At 44.2% G+C, this 17,560-nt stretch overlaps 1 protein-coding gene across 9 annotated transcripts in view; it reads left to right on the top strand.

The window, feature by feature from the left end:
* The window catches only part of WDR27 (WD repeat domain 27), a 304,525-nt gene that overhangs the window by 93,650 nt on the left and 193,315 nt on the right, over window positions 1-17,560 (top strand). The gene's annotated exons all lie outside the window — the stretch shown is intronic.

The following is a 17,560-nucleotide window of genomic DNA, read 5'->3' as shown; positions in this document are numbered from 1 at the left end:
TTCCCATCCTGTTGGTTGCCGATTCACTCTAGTGACTGTTTCTTTTGCCGTGCAGAAGCTGTGGAGTTTCCTTAGGTACCATTTGTCTGTTTTTTGCCTTCCTTTTAACCTTCCACGCCCCATCCCCACAGTCCATTAATAGGACATTTCAAGTTGCAACAGGAGAAGGCTTCTCTGGTTTCAATAACACCATGGAAATATCAGTTTGGGGAGAGCTGTTGGAGAAAATATTATTTTTCTGCATCTTCTCTTTTTGTTTAGACTCTTCCTGCAAATAAACCAGAGCAAACATGTTTTTAAACATTGTGCAGTAGGTCTCTGAGATGAATGAAGGAATACCTTTGAAGAATCTGTAACTTCTTTATGAGGCTATTAAAACGGCATATTTCAAAAACAAAGTGGATCCCAGTCAAATCAGTGCTATGTGTAATACTCCATGTTTCTATTTTTTTCTGGAAAAACTGTGAAGAAAAAGAAGTAAATTAGGTAACTTATGGCAAGAAAGGCAGCACCGTTTGTATATGAGAGCCATGATTTGATGCTACTGATTTTGCAGTAAGATCTGTCAAGATTAGGCAAGCATTTGATTATTAGATTTTATATGTTTCTGGGCTTTTAAATGAATTTAATAATTGAATTATTAACTTTTAAAATTATTGTTAGCCTAATACTCATTATCATCTTCTTATGATTTTGAGATAGAGTCTTGCTCTGTTGCTCTTGTTGCCCAGGCTGGGGTGCAGTCTTGGCTCACTGTAACCTCTGCCTCCTGGGTTCAAGCAATTCTCCTGCCTCAGCCTCCCAAGTAGCTGGAATTACAGGTGTGTGCCACCACACCCAGCTAATTTTTGTATTTTTAGTAGAGACGGGGTTTCGCCTTGTTGGTCAGGCTGGTCTCAAATTCCTGACCTCACAATCTGCCCACCTCGGCTCCCAAAGTGCTAGGATTACAGGCGTGAGCCACCGCGCCCTGTGAACCCATCTTATTTTTTAGATATTATGGTGCCTTTTAAATTCAAGTGCAGCTTAATGAGATACTGATGGCTAATATTTGGATGTAGGTTGTTAAAGTATAAGTCTGACCTACTAAATTTATTTAGTGAAACTTCCAGGCAAAGGCATTTGACTTTAAGACACTTGGGTGCAGACCAGGGTTTGTGCTGTCTTCGTGTCTGCCCTTGGTAGTGCCCAGAACCTGGGATCTGCTCACTCGACAGGTGCAGATTTGAACCGTGACTTCTGTTACCAACAGAAAGCAAAGGATTCAGTTCTTTGTATAAGAAAGTAGATGTAAATCTAGAGAAAAAATGCTTTCTTCAAAAGACTCGTCAGCACATAGATTTCAGAGGTTAAAGTCTGACAAATAGTATTTAAAATTTGTTGGTGTGTTATTTTCAAAATGCAACATATAAACATTTCTCTAAAGATGAAGAGAAGCCTCTCGTGAGATGTTACATACTTGTCTGGTCAGTTTTTCTAAAGTCTGTGAGTCTTTAGATAATACAGTTAAATCAGAATTGACTAAAATTTCCAAATATTGCCATTCTTGAGTTAAAAATTTTCAGTTATGAAGATAAATGAATCTTATATGTGAAGTTTCTTTCATGTTGCGAATTTTACTTTTTTTTTTTTTTTGAGACGGAGTCTCACCCTGTCACCCAGGCTGGAGTGTCGTGGTGCAAGCTCAGCTCAGTGCAACCTCTGCCTCCCGGGTTCAAGCAATTCTTCTGCCTCAGGCTCCCGAGTGGCTGGGATTACAGGCATGTGCCACCACACCGGGCTACTTTTTGTATTTTTAGTGGAGAGGGGGTTTCACCATGTTGGCCAGGCTGGTCTTGAACTTCTGACCTCAGGTGGTCTGCCTCCTAAAGTGCTGGGATTACAGGCGTGAGCCACTGCGCCCAGCCAGTTTTTCATTTAAAACGTACTTCTTACCATGCTTTTTGACACTGGGTGCTTCTTGTCTCAAACATTGTCAAGTGTTAGAAAAATATTTCTTAGTTACTTAATTTTTGTGTGGGTTGTGCATGACTCTCATTAAAGGTGGTCATTTCAAAGCCAATTGTAATTTATTTTTGGTGTTTGCCAAATGGTCTGTCAGCATTTCCATTATTAATCTCTACTTTCTTTCTCATTTTGTTCTTTTCTTTCTGAGTTTATGACAGAGCCATAAACCTTGGCCTAGATTAGCACTTGGCCTATTAGAGCTTAGTCTGAGATTTTTTTTCAATTTAGTTCCCAAGTTTGTTTAAAATTGTTCTAGATGTTTAGGTTGCAAATGCAAAATATAATTTTGGATTTTTCAATGCTTTCTAAATTATAACTTAAAAAATAACATGGTAATTTTAAGATAATGGTAAAGGTAATTCTTTTAACTTTAGCTAACCAATTTTCTCATATTTTCAAGAGAATTATTTCAGAAAATGATATGATGTTATTTGGTGTGATCTTGTAATTTTGCTTCCTTTCTTCTCTGTTTCCATTTTGTAATGGAAGAGTTTCTAACCTTTTGCATATATAAAGTTGTTCTCTGTTAAGGGGTTAAATGCATGTAAATCTCTTAGCATGTGCTAAGTCCATTAAATGAAAGCTATTTTTCTTATTTTTGAAATATAAATGTATGCAGGCTGATGGGTACTATTTTAGAAAACTCTTAAGTTCCACATGCAACTACTCTCACACAATTCTTGTTCCTGTGAGTTTTAGGGATGGATGCACAAGAATTTCTCCACCTGCGGCAGAAGATCAGAAGCCGAGTTAGATATGGTTTCTGATTTCACAGAAATTACAAGGCAGAAGGTGGTAGTCATGGGTGGAATAACATCCACAGAAGGCTGACTGTTTTAAGCGCCATAAAATGACGTGAAATGGCTGCCAGAGAGTAGAGATGGGACAAGCCATCCTGCCGTAGTGGATTAGAGGAGGCTGCATCTAAACTGGAATTGTCCATTCTCACATATTGTTAGGTGAAACTTTTGGTTTTATGAGGAGTTTGAAGGTACGTAAAACGGGGAAACAGAAAGGTTGCATCAGCTTGTTTAGCTTCCCATGTAGTCAGCAAGTTCAGACTGAAAGCTGCGCGGTGTCAGTCTCCCCATGACACGCTGTGTTCCCACAGGCAGAGTGACACATATTTAAAATCCTGCAGGCAGGCTGGTGTGTGTGAGTTCCTCCATGCAGTGTCTCAGTCTGTTGGGGCTGCTTTAACAAGATGCCCATCCTAGGACATTGACAAGCGGCAGAAATGCATTGCTCACAGTTCTGGAGGCTGGCAAGTGTGAGATCAAGGCACCGGCAGATGAGCGTCTTGTGAGAGCTTTCTGCTTGAGAGGCGGGGCCTTCCTGCTGCGTACTCACGTGGTGGAAGGAAGGGAAGACAGACTCCCTGAAACCTCCCTCACAAGGGCTTCATGCAGGCTCCACGCTCAGGACCGAATCACCTCTCAGTGCTGTTGCAATGGGGATTTCAACTGATGAATTCTGTGGGAGACCAATGTCCAGACCGTGGTGCCGAGTCACCCCAGGTGCTTGCCAGAGTCTGTGCTGTGGAATTTTTTGAGTGTCAGGGCTGGGAGTTTACGTTTACTGAGTCTCTGGAATGCATTGGCCTTTCCCTGTGTGTTCTCAGAGGCTCAGTGAGAACATCTGATGGATGAGGACGAAGAGTGCAGGGCCTTCCTCCTCCCTCTCCATGGGCTGTGAGCTGGGAGTTGGACTCCAGGGCCGCCTGTTTCCTCTGCCTGGATGCCATTTTTCCTCCCTCTCCACCATCTAAACGTCACATTATCTCAAGTGAACCCAGTATTTTGACCAGGGCAACCTGCTCCCGACACTTCACACCACACCCTGTGCTGTGGCCGCACCCGCCTGAGCGTCGGGGTGGCTCCACGTGCACACCCCACGGGAGGAGGACGGAGACGCTGGGCCTGGGGACAGCAGGCACAGTGAGTGCTGCTCAAACACGTAGATGACCTCCACAGTTGGATGTGTGTTATTCATCTCTTCCTCTAGTGCTCGGTGCATTTTGGCTTCTTTAGGTATTATCTTTTATTTTAATAATTGAGGAGACTTGATGAGCCAGATGAGGCTGTGCTTACATTTACCTTCATTCTGGCTTTTGAAATATGTTGTGTTGGAAGCATCATCATGGATTTTTTTTTCAAGCTGTGAAAAAGCATTGACTTGGAGAATATAGGAAGTGAACTCACAGTGCAATAAAGGTTTGTTTTTAAATAGGTTTTTGTATTTCGTTGGCTTCAAATTTCATTCTTCTCCCATTTAATTTACTGTAATGAACATTGTTGTTTCTAAATATATGTTAGAAATCAGCAATACAGAGGAGGATGGTGATGAGTTTGGAGCAGGACCTTTGTGAAGGACAGCAGTGCTGGAGGACCAGTCATGAATCACAGCAGTTGTGGCCTTTCAAGTCAGAACTCTGCTGTTCTTGAGACGAAGTGAGAAATGTGCCGTTAGTAGCAGGCAGCTGCTTAGTCTGCTATAGTGAGGGTTCTTTAGAGCACAGGTGTTCAGCTCCTCGGAGGCGCAGGCCCTGCCCAGTGGTGCCGTGGGTGTCCACAGTGGAGAGTCCTCACGCCCAGTCCACTGGGAGACTTCTGCGTTTATCTTTTTCACACGTTGGATGACCACACAGTCTCTTGGAGGACTGGTTCTGTGTGTCTAAAAACTGCCACTGTGACAGGCGACCATTCAGCATGGAAGTACTCTGCTGTGGAACAGTGGCCTCGTCTGCTTCCTCACGGACGTGGGGACCATTTCCACCGTGGAACAGCAGCCTCGTCTGCTTCCTCAGGGACGTGGGGACCATTTCCACCGTGGAACAGCAGCCTCGTCTGCTTCCTCAGGGACGTGGGGACCATTTCCACCGTGGAACAGCAGCCTCGTCTGCTTCCTCAGGGACGTGGTGACCGTTTCCACCGTGGAACAGCACCTCGTCTGCTTCCTCAGGGACGTGGTGACCGTTTCCACCGTGGAACAGCAGCCTCGTCTGCTTCCTCAGGGACGTGGTGACCGTTTCCACCGTGGAACAGCACCTCGTCTGCTTCCTCACGGACGTGGGGACCATTTCCCCTGAGGAACAGTGGCCTCGTCTGCTTCCTCACGGACGTGGGGACCATTTCCCCTGAGGAACAGTGGCCTCGTCTGCTTCCTCACGGACGTGGGGACCATTTCCCCTGAGGAACAGTGGCCTCATCTGCTTCCTCACGGACGTGGGGACCATTTCCCCTGAGGAACAGTGGCCTCGTCTGCTTCCTCACGGACGTGGGGACCGTTTCCCCTGTGGAACAGCAGCCTCGTCTGCTTCCTCAGGGACGTGGTGACCATTTCCCCTGAGGAACAGTGGCCTCGTCTGCTTCCCCACGGACGTGGGGACTGTTTCCACCGTGGAACAGCAGCCTCGTCTGCTTCCTCATGGACGTGGGGACCGTTTCCACCGTGGAACAGCAGCCTCGTCTGCTTCCTCAGGGACGTGGCTTGAGCACATTCTGTGCTGCACAGCATGGGCTCGTGTGGAAAGCTGCGCGATGTCACCCTCAGGAACACCTCCCGGATCACAGGCAGGAGGTATATTCAGCTCCTGAAGTGGTCAGTGGTGCCTCTGAACAAGGCGGGGTCAGGGAAGGTGTCCTCAGGAGGTGGTCCCGGGCTGAGCCTTGCAGGTGGAGCGGGCAGCTGCACCAGCAGGAGGGACCTGGATCTGGCCCCCCCCACCCCGGCCCATTGAATGGCCTAGAGAAGGCAGCAGGAGCCTGGCACAGCCTGCCGTGTTCTGCTCCCAGCCCCACAGGCAATGTAGCACCCCTCGGGCTGCTGCCTCTGCACCCACCCTGCTCGTCACAGCACGACACCTCTGTCAACCTCTGTGGGTGTGCAAAGCCACAGGAAGGTGGCGCTCACACTTGCCTAGCCACAGCCCCATGAGTACCTGCCGCTAGGCAGGTGCAGATGTGGGAGGCCTAGCGCTGTCCGTCTTCTGTCCCAGCTGCGGCCTGTATTTTGCTTCCCAGCAGCCGTCCCCATGGGTTTGTTTCCCCCTCACTACCTGCTGTTGACCTGTGCCTTCAAAACCCCAACCGGGTCATTTTAATCTTCACTGCCAATTCTTCAGAGGTCCTCGGCAGCTTTTAGGAAAAGTACCCAAGGCTACATGTGGCCCCTGTGGCGCTGTCTTGTGCCTTGACCTTGTTAGTGTCCGTGGTGATGCCTTGAACCCGGTCTCAGGCTGGGGGCGTATGTGAAGCCCAGGTTGCTGGGCCAGGCCATTCTTTCACACCCCAGTTGGCTTCTGTGGTGACCTGGACGTGCTGTGTTTTCCCATGGTGCGGTCACAGGAGTGCGTTAGGGCCAGCTCCTATGTGACACATATGATCTACCTGCCGGGAAGGGGCAGGCTGTGTCCCCACATCGCAGCAGCATGAACGTGGGCATGGGGCATGCTCATCCCCCCGGGGCCCCAGACAGAGCAGGGGGTGCCGGCTGTGAGATCTGAGCAGGCACTGCTGGCACCCAAGCTCTGATCCCACAGAGCAGCTGAGGCTCCACACTGACTTCCCAGCTGCACCCACCTGATGATGAGCCTCTAGCGAACGGGGCTGACTCTGAGACACAGGATTGACTCCGTTGGGCCTGGTCCCCAGCACTGCAGCCGATGGGGCTCTTGGAAGCCAGAGCTGAGCATCTGCCAGCTGCACTCTGTGCTCCTGCTTTGTGGCCTGGGTCATAGGCAACCCCCCACAACCAACTGTGTCCAGGCTGTCTCCACCGCCTTCCCAGGAGGCCTCCCTGGCCTCCCAGTAGTTGAGCTTGTGCCCTTATTTGGTCTCGTGTCTACATTGCTGTTCCAGGGCTCATCAGTGCAGTCAGAATGACGTGTGATTAATCCTCTCCTGTGCGGTTCTCACCTTGATGACAGAGCCATCTCTTGCTAACATACAGTAGGTGCTCAAAAATTGCTTGCTTAGTCTGTGCTCTATCCTGGCAGTTTTAAGGGTTCTGTTTGAGTTACAACCATTGGAGCTGCTTTTCATTCTTAGCTGGGCCTTTGCTTACCGATAAGAGCTCCACGAACTGCTGGTGGCGCCGGGACTCCAGAACTCAGCCTTCGGCTTTCCAGAGTGGTGACATAAGAGAAGCAGCTTCAAGTGTGTTTATTCCAGATGCCAAGTGAAGTCTTGAACTAGAGTTTCATCTTGCCCCAGAAATCAATGCTGGCGAGGATGTGGAGACAAGGGAACACTTATACACTGTGAGTGGGAATCTAACTTAATACAAATTAGAACTAAGTTTTCTACAGAAACAGTATGCAGATTTCTGAAAGAACCAAAAATAGAACTACCATTGGATCCAGAAATCCCACCACGGGGCATCTACTCATAGGAAAGGAGATCGTTGCATGAAAAAGACACCTGCACTGCTGTGTGTTTATTGCAGGGTGATTCACATTCGCAAAGTCATGGACTCAAACTGTCTGTCAACAGATGAATGGATAAAGAACACATGATACAAACACGCGGTGGAACACTAGCCGTAGAAAGAATAAGATCAGGTCCCATGCACTGGAGGCCATTATCTTAGGTGAAACCACTCAGAACCAGAAACCCAGATACCACATGTTCTCACTCATAAGTGGGGCTAAGTAATGTGCCCAAGTGGACGTGGTGAGTGGAATCAAAGGCACTGGAGACCTGGATGGTGGGAGGGGGTGACGGATGAGAAATCCCTTCGTGGATAGAATGTACAATGTTGGGGTGGTGGCTACACTGAAGCCCAGACTTCACACCACACAATATGTCTGTTGACAAAAAGATTCAAATCTGTAAAATATTGGAAGAGATTTATTCTGAGCCAGACATGAGTGACCATGGCCCGTGACACAGCCCTCAGGAGGTCCTCGGAACACGTACCCAAGGTGGTTGGGGTGCAACTTGGTTTTGTACATTTTAGGGAGGCAGGAGACATCAATCAAATACATTTAAGAAATACATTGGTTTGGTCCAGAAAGGTGGGAAAACTCAATGCAGGTGTGTGGGTAGTGGGGTGCTTCCAGGCTATTGGTAAATGTAAACATTTTCTGGTTGACGATTGGTTGAGTTTGCCTAAAGACCTGAGTTCAATAGAAAGGAAATGTTCAGGTTAAGATAAAAGATGGTGGAGACCAAGGTTCTTTTGAAGTCTTATAGTGGCTGCCCTTAGAGATAACAGGTGACAAATGTTTCCTATTTAGATCTTTAAAAGGTGCTAGACTCTTCATCTGTTTAGTATTGGGAGGAGCCGGAAGAAAGAGATCTAGCTGTGTTAATGGTGATTCTTTACAGATGCACATTTTCCCCCAAAAGGACAGCTTGGCAGGGCCATTTCAAGATATGGCAAAGAAACATGTTTTGGGGTACGCATGTGTGCATGTGTGTGTGCATATGTATATGCATGTGTGCATGTCTGTGCATATGTATATGCATGAGTGCATGTGGGTATGTATATGTGCATGCATGTGTGTATATGTGTGCTTGCATGTGTGTATGTATATACATGAATGCATGTGTGCATGTGTGATGTGTGTGTGAATGCGTAGGTATGTATATGTGTGCATGTGTGTGCATATGTATATGTGTGTGCATATATATGTGCTTTTAAAGTATCTATTCATTAAAGTGCCTATTAATTAATTAGTTTAAAATATGTATTAGCTGTTCCTCTGTGCTTGGCAGTGTTCTGTGAATGAAGGAAGGGCAAAGTCCTTGTGCTTGAGGGATGTATTTTCTTGCAAAGGAATACGTGTATTACATGCGGTCAGGTACTCTGTGTTGTTGATCAGGTCACTGGAGCAGCTGGTTCATGACACTGGGAAGGCAGCCAGGCCTATGTCTAGAGGAGCAGAGCACAGGAGGTAGGCTGTGTGGTGAAGCTGATGGAGGAATGGACCTCAAGGCTCTTGTTAACTCAAAATATCTAAGACGGGTCTCAGTCAGTTTAGAAAGTTTATTTTACCAAGGTTAAGGATGCACCTGTGACATAGTGTCAGGAGGTCCTGATGATGGTGGTCGGGGCACAGCTTGGTTATATACATTTTAGGGAGAGATGAGATATCAGTCAATATATATCTTGGTTCAGTCAGGTAAATATGGACAACTTGAGGTGAGGGCTTCCAGGTCATAAGCAGATAAGAGGCAAAAGGTTGCATTCTTGTGAGTCCTCGATCACCCTTCTACTGAAGACACAATTTAGTCTGACTCAGTGAATCTGAAGTTTTACATAAACAATAGGGGAGAGCAAGCAATTAGATATACATTTGTCTCAGGGAAGCCTCAGGGGGATGACTTTGAGTTCTGTCTGTCCTTTGCCCACAAGGAATTTCCTTGTGGGCAAATTTTAAGGGAGTTCTATACCTTCTTACCTTTGTAGCCATCTTATTTAGGAATAAAATGGGAGGCTGGTCTGCCTGAGGCAGTTCCCACCTTGACTTTTCCCCTGGCTTAGTGATTAGGGGGTCCCAAGGTTCATTTTATTTTCACATGGACATCAGGACAAACTGACTCCCTGAGACAGCATCCTTGCAGTTAAGGTGTGCCCTAAAAGGGTGAGGACTAAGCTCTGATTAAGGGGTCTGGGGAGTGCAAGGTTCTTTAAACAGACTACACCATGGACTATGCCATGGTGACCCCTGTGACCCACATGTACACCTCCAGATGGACTTCCAGAGCCAGAAAGTCTGAGTCAACCTTGTGACATTGGACCCTGCAAAATGATTAACCGACTTTGCAACATTTTGCCATTGTTCCTGCCTCAACTGATAAGCCAACTTAGTGACACTGGACCTTAGACCTAGTGACACCCCTGCCTCCTGACCACCTTCCCAGATGCAAAAACCACCCTGAATTATAACTTCTGTAACTTTCCAGTGCCTACCCCAAACATATAAAACCGACTTCTATCCCACTGCCTTCCGCTGACTCTCTTTTCTGACTCAGCCCACCTGCACCCAGGTGAATAAACAGCCATGTTGTTTACACAAAGCCTGTTTAGGGGGTCTCTTCATTCAGAGTGCACTTAACATTTGGTGCTGAAACCCAGGACAGGGGAACTCCTTTGGGAGACTGACCCTCTATCCCTCTATCCCTGCTGTTCGTCTGTGAAGAAACCCACCTGTGACCTCAGTGCATCAGACCAGCCCAACAACCCAGTTACCACCTTCACATAGGGTAAGTGGTCTCTCTCTCTCTTTTCCTTTAAATCCTTCTTCTATGTAGAGAAAAGGAGACAAGTCTCCGCCCCCACTTTCCTTTAAATCTCAAGGAGACAAGTCTCTCTCTCTCCCCCCCACCTTTTCTCCCTCCCCGCCCCTCCCCCCCAGATTTCCTTTAAGTCCTTCTCCTTTTAAGTTGAGGCAAAGGAGACACACTTTATTCATGTGCTCAGAAACTCCAGCATTGCTCACAGACTTGACTAGGAAAGACAGTCTTACCTTGGTGCCTGGTCAATCGCGGGGATACCTGCCTTCATCACTCGCCCACGTTACAGCCCAGGACGTGCCCTACAAACCACAGTTCTCATCAGATGGTTTTTATTTAACCCTCTGTATTGTGACTTGCTTTCCAAACTGACTCTGGCATAAGTTATGACAAGGAAGAAAATCACAATATTTTACCCCAAAACGTATTTCTTTGCCGTATCTTGAAATGGCCCTGCAGAGCTGTCCTTTGTGGGGGAAGGTGTGCATCTGCGAAGAATCTATTAACATAGCTAGATCTCTTTCTTCCAGCCCTTCCCAAAACTAAACAGATGAAGAGTCTAGCATCTTTTAAAGATCTGAATAGGAAACATTTGTCATCTGTTATCTCTAAGGGCAGCCACTATAAGAGTCAAAAGAACCTTGGTCTCCACCATCTTTTATCTTAACCTGAACACTTCCTTTCTATTGAACCCAGGTCTTGAGACAAACTCAACCGATTGTCAACCAGAAAATGTTTAAATTTACCTGTAGCCTGGAAACCCCCACTTTGAGTTTTCCTGCCTTTCTGGACCAAACCAATGTATTTCTTAGACATATTTGATTGATGCCTCATGCCTCCCTAAAATGTATACAACCAAGCTGTGCCCTGACCACCTTGGGCACATGTTCTGAGGACCTCCTGAGCGCTGAGTCATGGGCCATGGTCACTCACGTCTGGCTCAGAATAAATCTCTTCAAATATTTTGCCAAATTTTACACTTTTCATTAACAAGAGGTGCAGAGGATGTTTCATGCCAAGTGCTATGGTGAAGACTGTTTTTACGAATTGGCTCTGTGAAGAGCCACGTTGTGTAGACGTGCCTCGCTTTATTTCTGGAATGCTATAGTGACTGTGTAATTTCCCAATTTAAGGAGAGTTTCTCTCCTTTACAATCTTAGCTTTTTGTTAAGAGGGTTAGTGTCTTTGCTTTAGGACTGCTTAAAATATCTGCATTTTGTAACAGCTTGAGCAACGCCTATACAGCAGCCTGAATCTTCCTCAAATCTCTGTGGTCTTTCAGCAAGGATTGTAATATTTTGTGAATCACTGTGGTGTACTCTTGGATGAGAGGTGTTATATTAAGAAAAATAGTTCTGAGGCTTTTTATGGGAAAAGTATGGGTTTTACTTCCTGAAAATAAACATCTGAACGGTATTTGATGGAATGAAAGGAAAGAGGGTAAGGTTACAGAGGTTTGCACTGTGTTTTAATCGCTTTTTAAAAAATACTTTCTCTTACATTTTTGTTCAGTTGCACAATGTATATCAAACTGACCACAGCCGTGTGGGGGTTGCTACCCGCAAAGTGTCCTCCCGCAAGTCCAAATACAGAAGAAGCAAACATTATAATTGGCCCCAATGCTGTATTTCCAGTAAAAAATAGAATAGGGCACTTCTAAGTTCTTACACGCTCAGTAAGCAGCACAGCCACATTAGTCATGCATCTGTGCTTGTTTTCGCAGTCATCCTAGAGCACTATCATTAAAATGATCTCTTCTGAGAATTACTCCTAGAGTTACCTTAATTTTGTTAGACAAACAATTTTTATTTCATTTTAGTATAGTATTAACAAGAGTGCCAAATACATGAAAAGGTGATGACCGTATTTTCCTACTTTATGTGTTATGTTACTAAATGGCTCATTTAAAAAATGAAAGTAAGTGTTTTATGATTTATTGATATCCTTAAATCATAGCAGGTGTAGATTCTTTACATATTTCTAAAACTTGACAGGTTACTACTCTTTTTGCCTGACTGACTAAAATATGTACTATTTTGTGATATAAATATATAATACTAGACAGCTAATTTGAACTACGAGCAAGAATGTGTAAAAGTTTAAACAGCTTTTTAAATGATGTAATTTGATTACACATGATTTTAGATTTCAGTCATAATCACTTATGTCATTTTGCTTTATTGGTTTTAGATCTTGCTGTATTTTTAAAAAAGAAATGAAATGATTATTGATACAGAGAAAACCCTACCCACATCCCTCCCTTTTCTTCTTCTCTGATAACCACTACTGCATTTGGTGTGGGCCTTTCCCTAGTACCCATTCAAAAACAATAATGTAGGAGTTAAAAAGACATCACTGAGGCAGATAGTGAGGGTATGGGAATCCTCGGCAAGGTTTTCCTTTGAACGAAAAGCAGCCCCCAAATCATTTTCTCTTCTAACAAAGAGCAGGCTGTAAAAGGGAGCTGCAGACATAGACAGACAAGCTGGAAGCTCGCACCGGTGAATGCCAGCAGTTGTGCCAGTCGGAAGAGGCTACCTCCGAATAGGCACGTTCAAAAGGATTGCTCCATCTTCTCTCTTCTACCAGCCACGTGTACAGTGTGGCGCAGACAAGATGGGGCTGGCCAAGTAGAAAGTCCATTTACATAATAAGATTAGGGTGGGGCGGCAGGGTGCAGTGGCTCTTGTCTGTAGGAGTTCGAGGCTAGCCCTGCCAACATGATGAAATCCCGTTTCTACTAAAAACACAAAAATTAGCCAGGCGTGGTGGTGTGCCCCTGTAATCCAGCTGCTTGGGAGGCCGAGGCAGGAGAATTGCTTGAAACCAGGAGGAGAAGTTTGCAGTGAGCTGAGATTGTACCATTGCACTCCAGCCTGAACAAGAGTGAAACTGTCTAAAAAAAAAAAAAGAATTAGGGTGGTGCAACGAGCCCTTCCCTGCCCGTCATGTAAACGTCACATTCGATCAAACCAATCTGTGGGCTCTGTGGTTCTCAGGCACTGCTTCCTCAAGCCTGCCTGTAAAAATGGCACAGTCCACCTCAGGCTGGCTGTTTCCTTTGGGAGGCCCCTCTCTTGTGAGAGAGAGAGAGAGAGAGAGAGAGAGAGAGTGCCGCTCTCCTTTCTCTTTATTTTGCCTGTGAGATCTACGCTCCTAAACTTGCTGCCCCTTTGTGTCTGTGTCTTTTTTTTTTTTTTTTTTTTTTTTTAATTTTTTATTGGATTATAGGTTTTGGGGTACATGAGCAGAGCATGCAAGACAGTTGCGTAGGTACACACATGGCAGTGTGCTTTGCTTTTCTTCTCCCCTTCACCCACATTTGGCATTTCTCCCCAGGCTATCCCTCCCCACCTCCCCCTCCCACTGGCCCTCCCCTTTTCCCCCCAATAGACCCCAGTGTTTAGTACTCCCCTCCCTGTGTCCATGTGTTCTCATTTCTCATCACCCACCTATGAGTGAGAATATGCGGTGTTTCATTTTCTGTTCTTGTGTCAGTTTGCTGAGGATGATGTTTTCCAGATTCATCCATGTCCCTACAAACGACACGAACTCATCATTTCTGATTGCTGCATAATATTCCATGATGTATATGTAGAAATAGAAATTCCATTTGACCCAGCAATCCCATTACTGGGTATGTGTCTGTGTCTTTAATCTTGGTGCTAGCCAGTGAACCCTGGATATTTATCCCAGGCGAGGGTGCTGCTTCAGCAACATGTGCATCGTTGAGCAGAGCCTTACACTCTTACCCATGGTATCAAACCCACATCTCCCTGCCGCTGGATTTCTAATGCTGAAGTTTGTACTTCACCAGTTTGGGCATGTACTATTCTTCTTATCTTCCAGCACTAAACATTTTTTCATGTTTATTATGAGGTTTTTTAACCCAAGCTTTAGATGTATGCTTTTAGATTTCCACGTGAGTTAATTTTTGGTCATTTTTTTTGTTTTGGTTTCTAATATGGCATTGTGTTCAGAGCATGTACTCTCCATAAATAGTACTGATTTTCTTGGTATCTTTGAGATTTTTATCTATTGAGAAACATGACATATGGTTTGTTTTAAATATTACATAGGTGTGTGAGAAAAATGTGGTTTTGCTGTCTATTGGGTACATGTTTGCACAGATATTCTTTGACTCACACTTGTTAATTGTGTTTAAATTGTTCAAGGCTTTCTATTTTCTTGTTGCTTGGTTTTTTTAATCACTGAGAGATGTGTTGAAATCTACCGCTGTTGTTGTAATCGTGTCAGTTTCTTCGTATAAGTCTGTTGACTTTTGCTTTATGTATTTGAAGGACACACTATCAGGCATATTTAAGTTCAGTCTTATATTTTCATGTGCAGTTATTTCTTTTATCATTTTCTTGAAGAAACTGTTTCTCATGAGGGTTTCTTTACCTTGTTCTGTTTTTCTCTAGTGCTTACATAATCTTCCCTCTTTATAGTTCACGTGTGCTGTTTGATCCCCACCTTTCACTTTCAACTTGTTTTAAAATTAAGTTTTCAGTATTTTTCTTAAAATCTAAGTTTCTTATAGATGCTGAATATCAGACCTTTGTTAGATGCATAATTTGGGAATATTTTCTCCCATTCTGTAGGTTGTCTGTTTACCCTGTTTTATATATACTTTGTTTTACTGTAGGTTGTCTGTTTACCCTGTTTAGACTTTGTTTTACTGTGCAGAAGCCCTAAAGTTTAATTAGATCCCACTTGTCAATTTTTGCTTTTGCTTTTGATGTCTTTGTCGTGAAATCTTTGCCAGTTCCTGTGTCCAGGATGGTATTGCCTAGGTTGCCTTCCAGGGTTTTTATAGTTTCGGGTTTTACATTTAAGTCTTTAATCCATCTTCAGTTGATTTTTGTGTACGGTGTAAGGAGGGAGTCCAATTTCAATCTTCTGCACAAGGTTAGTCAGTCATCTCAGCACCATTTATTGAACAGGGAGTCCATTCCCCATTGCTTGTTTTTGTCAGCCCTGTTAAGATCAGATGGTTGTAGGTATGTGGCTTTATTATCAATACTATGCTATTTTGAGCTATATGGTGAGAACTCATGAACCAAAGAAGGGAACAACAGGCACTGAGGTCTGCCTGAGGCTAGAGGATGGGAGCAGGGAGAGGAGCAGGAAAAGTAGTTATTGGTACCAGGCTTAGTGTCTGGGTGATGACATCATCTGTACAACAAACCCCTGTGACACAAGTTTACCTATATAACAAACCTGCACGTGTACCCCTGAACCTAAAATAAAAGCTAAATAATAACAATAGTGATAACAAACCCGCACGTGTACCCCCGAACCTAGAATAAAAGCGAAATAACAATAGTGATAACAAACCCGCACGTGTACCCCCGAACCTAGAATAAAAGCGAAATAACAATAGTGATAACAAACCCGCACGTGTACCCCTGAACCTAGAATAAAAGCTAAATAATAACAATAGTGATAACAAACCCGCACGTGTACCCCCGAACCTAGAATAAAAGCTAAATAACAATAGTGATATCAAACCCGCACGTGTACCCCCAAACCTAAAATGAAAGCGAAGTAATAACAATAGTGATAACAAACCCGCACGTGTACCCCCGAACCTAGAATAAAAGCTAAATAACAATAGTGATATCAAACCCGCACGTGTACCCCCAAACCTAAAATGAAAGCGAAGTAATAACAATAGTGATAACAAACCTGCACGTGTACCCCTGAACCTAGAATAAAAGCGAAATAACAATAGTGATAACAAACCCGCACGTGTACCCCCGAACCTAGAATAAAAGCGAAATAATAACAATAGTGATAACAAACCTGCACGTGTACCCCTGAACCTAGAAAAAAAGCGAAATAACAATAGTGATAACAAACCTGCACGTGTACCCCTGAACCTAGAAAAAAAGCGAAATAACAATAGTGATAACAAACCTGCACGTGTACCCCTGAACCTAGAAAAAAAGCGAAATAACAATAGTGATAACAAACCCACACGTGTACCCCCGAACCTAGAATAAAAGCGAAATAACAATAGTGATAACAAACCTGCACGTGTACCCCTGAACCTAGAAAAAAAGCGAAATAACAATAGTGATAACAAACCCGCACGTGTACCCCTGAACCTAGAAAAAAAGCGAAATAACAATAGTGATAACAAACCTGCACGTGTACCCCTGAACCTAGAAAAAAAGCGAAATAACAATAGTGATAACAAACCCGCACGTGTACCCCCGAACCTAGAATAAAAGCGAAATAACAATAGTGATAACAAACCCGCACGTGTACCCCCGAACCTAGAATAAAAGGTAAATAACAATAGTGATAACAAACCCGCACGTGTACCCCCGAACCTAGAATAAAAGGTAAATAACAATAGTGATAACAAACCCGCACGTGTACCCCTGAACCTAGAATAAAAGCTAAATAACAATAGTGATAACAAACCTGCACGTGTACCCCCGAACCTAGAATAAAAGCGAAATAATAACAATAGTGATAACAAACCCGCACGTGTACCCCCGAACCTAGAATAAAAGCGAAATAACAATAGTGATATCAAACCTGCACGTGTACCCCCGAACCTAAAATGAAAGCGAAATAATAACAATAATGATAATAATGAAATCCAGCCCAATATTGTTGAGGTCAGTCTGTTTGAAATTATGATTATTCGTATATTCAATATCATTCGTGCTTTCTCTTACACACTTTTTATTTCTTTGCTTTCTACTTGTCATGAATTTTCTTTGGTTCTTTATTTCTTCTTTCTCACCCTCTACTGGATCGAACACATTTTTAAAAAGTTTACCTTTACTCTTGAAAGGTTTGGCCATTGCATGTTATTTCCGTCCTGCTCAGGTTTTTACTGTAGCCTCCATATGGTAGCCACTGTGTAAGGTGCTCTCAGTGCTGCCGTCTTCTCTGTCTTCCTTAGACTAAGTCTACGTTTTCTTTTTTCTATGCTGAGTATCTCATATAACACCAGCATTCAGTAAATGATCTGTAATATTTGTTAAATGCCTGCTGAATTATTAGTGTAAATTACTATTATTTTAAAATATGTATTACAGCTTTCTTTTTCTTTTCTTTTTTTTTTTTTTTTGAGGCAGAGTCTCACTCTTTTGCCCAAGCTGGAGTGCAGTGGCGTGATCTTGGCTACTGCAACCTTTGCCTCCCGGGTTGAAGCACTTGTCCTGCCTCAGCCTCCCGAGTAGCTGGGATTACAGGCACGCACCACTACATCTGGCTAATTTTTTGTATTTTTACGTAGATGGGGTTTCACCATGTTGGCCAGGCTGGTCTCAAACTCCTGACTTCAGGTA

The sequence above is a fragment of the Callithrix jacchus genome, chromosome 4 (assembly GCF_049354715.1).
Source record: "Callithrix jacchus isolate 240 chromosome 4, calJac240_pri, whole genome shotgun sequence".
Taxonomy (NCBI): domain Eukaryota; kingdom Metazoa; phylum Chordata; class Mammalia; order Primates; family Cebidae; genus Callithrix; species Callithrix jacchus.
The sequence above is the reverse complement of the archived record's forward strand: the minus strand, read 5'-3'. Positions and strand labels throughout refer to the sequence as shown.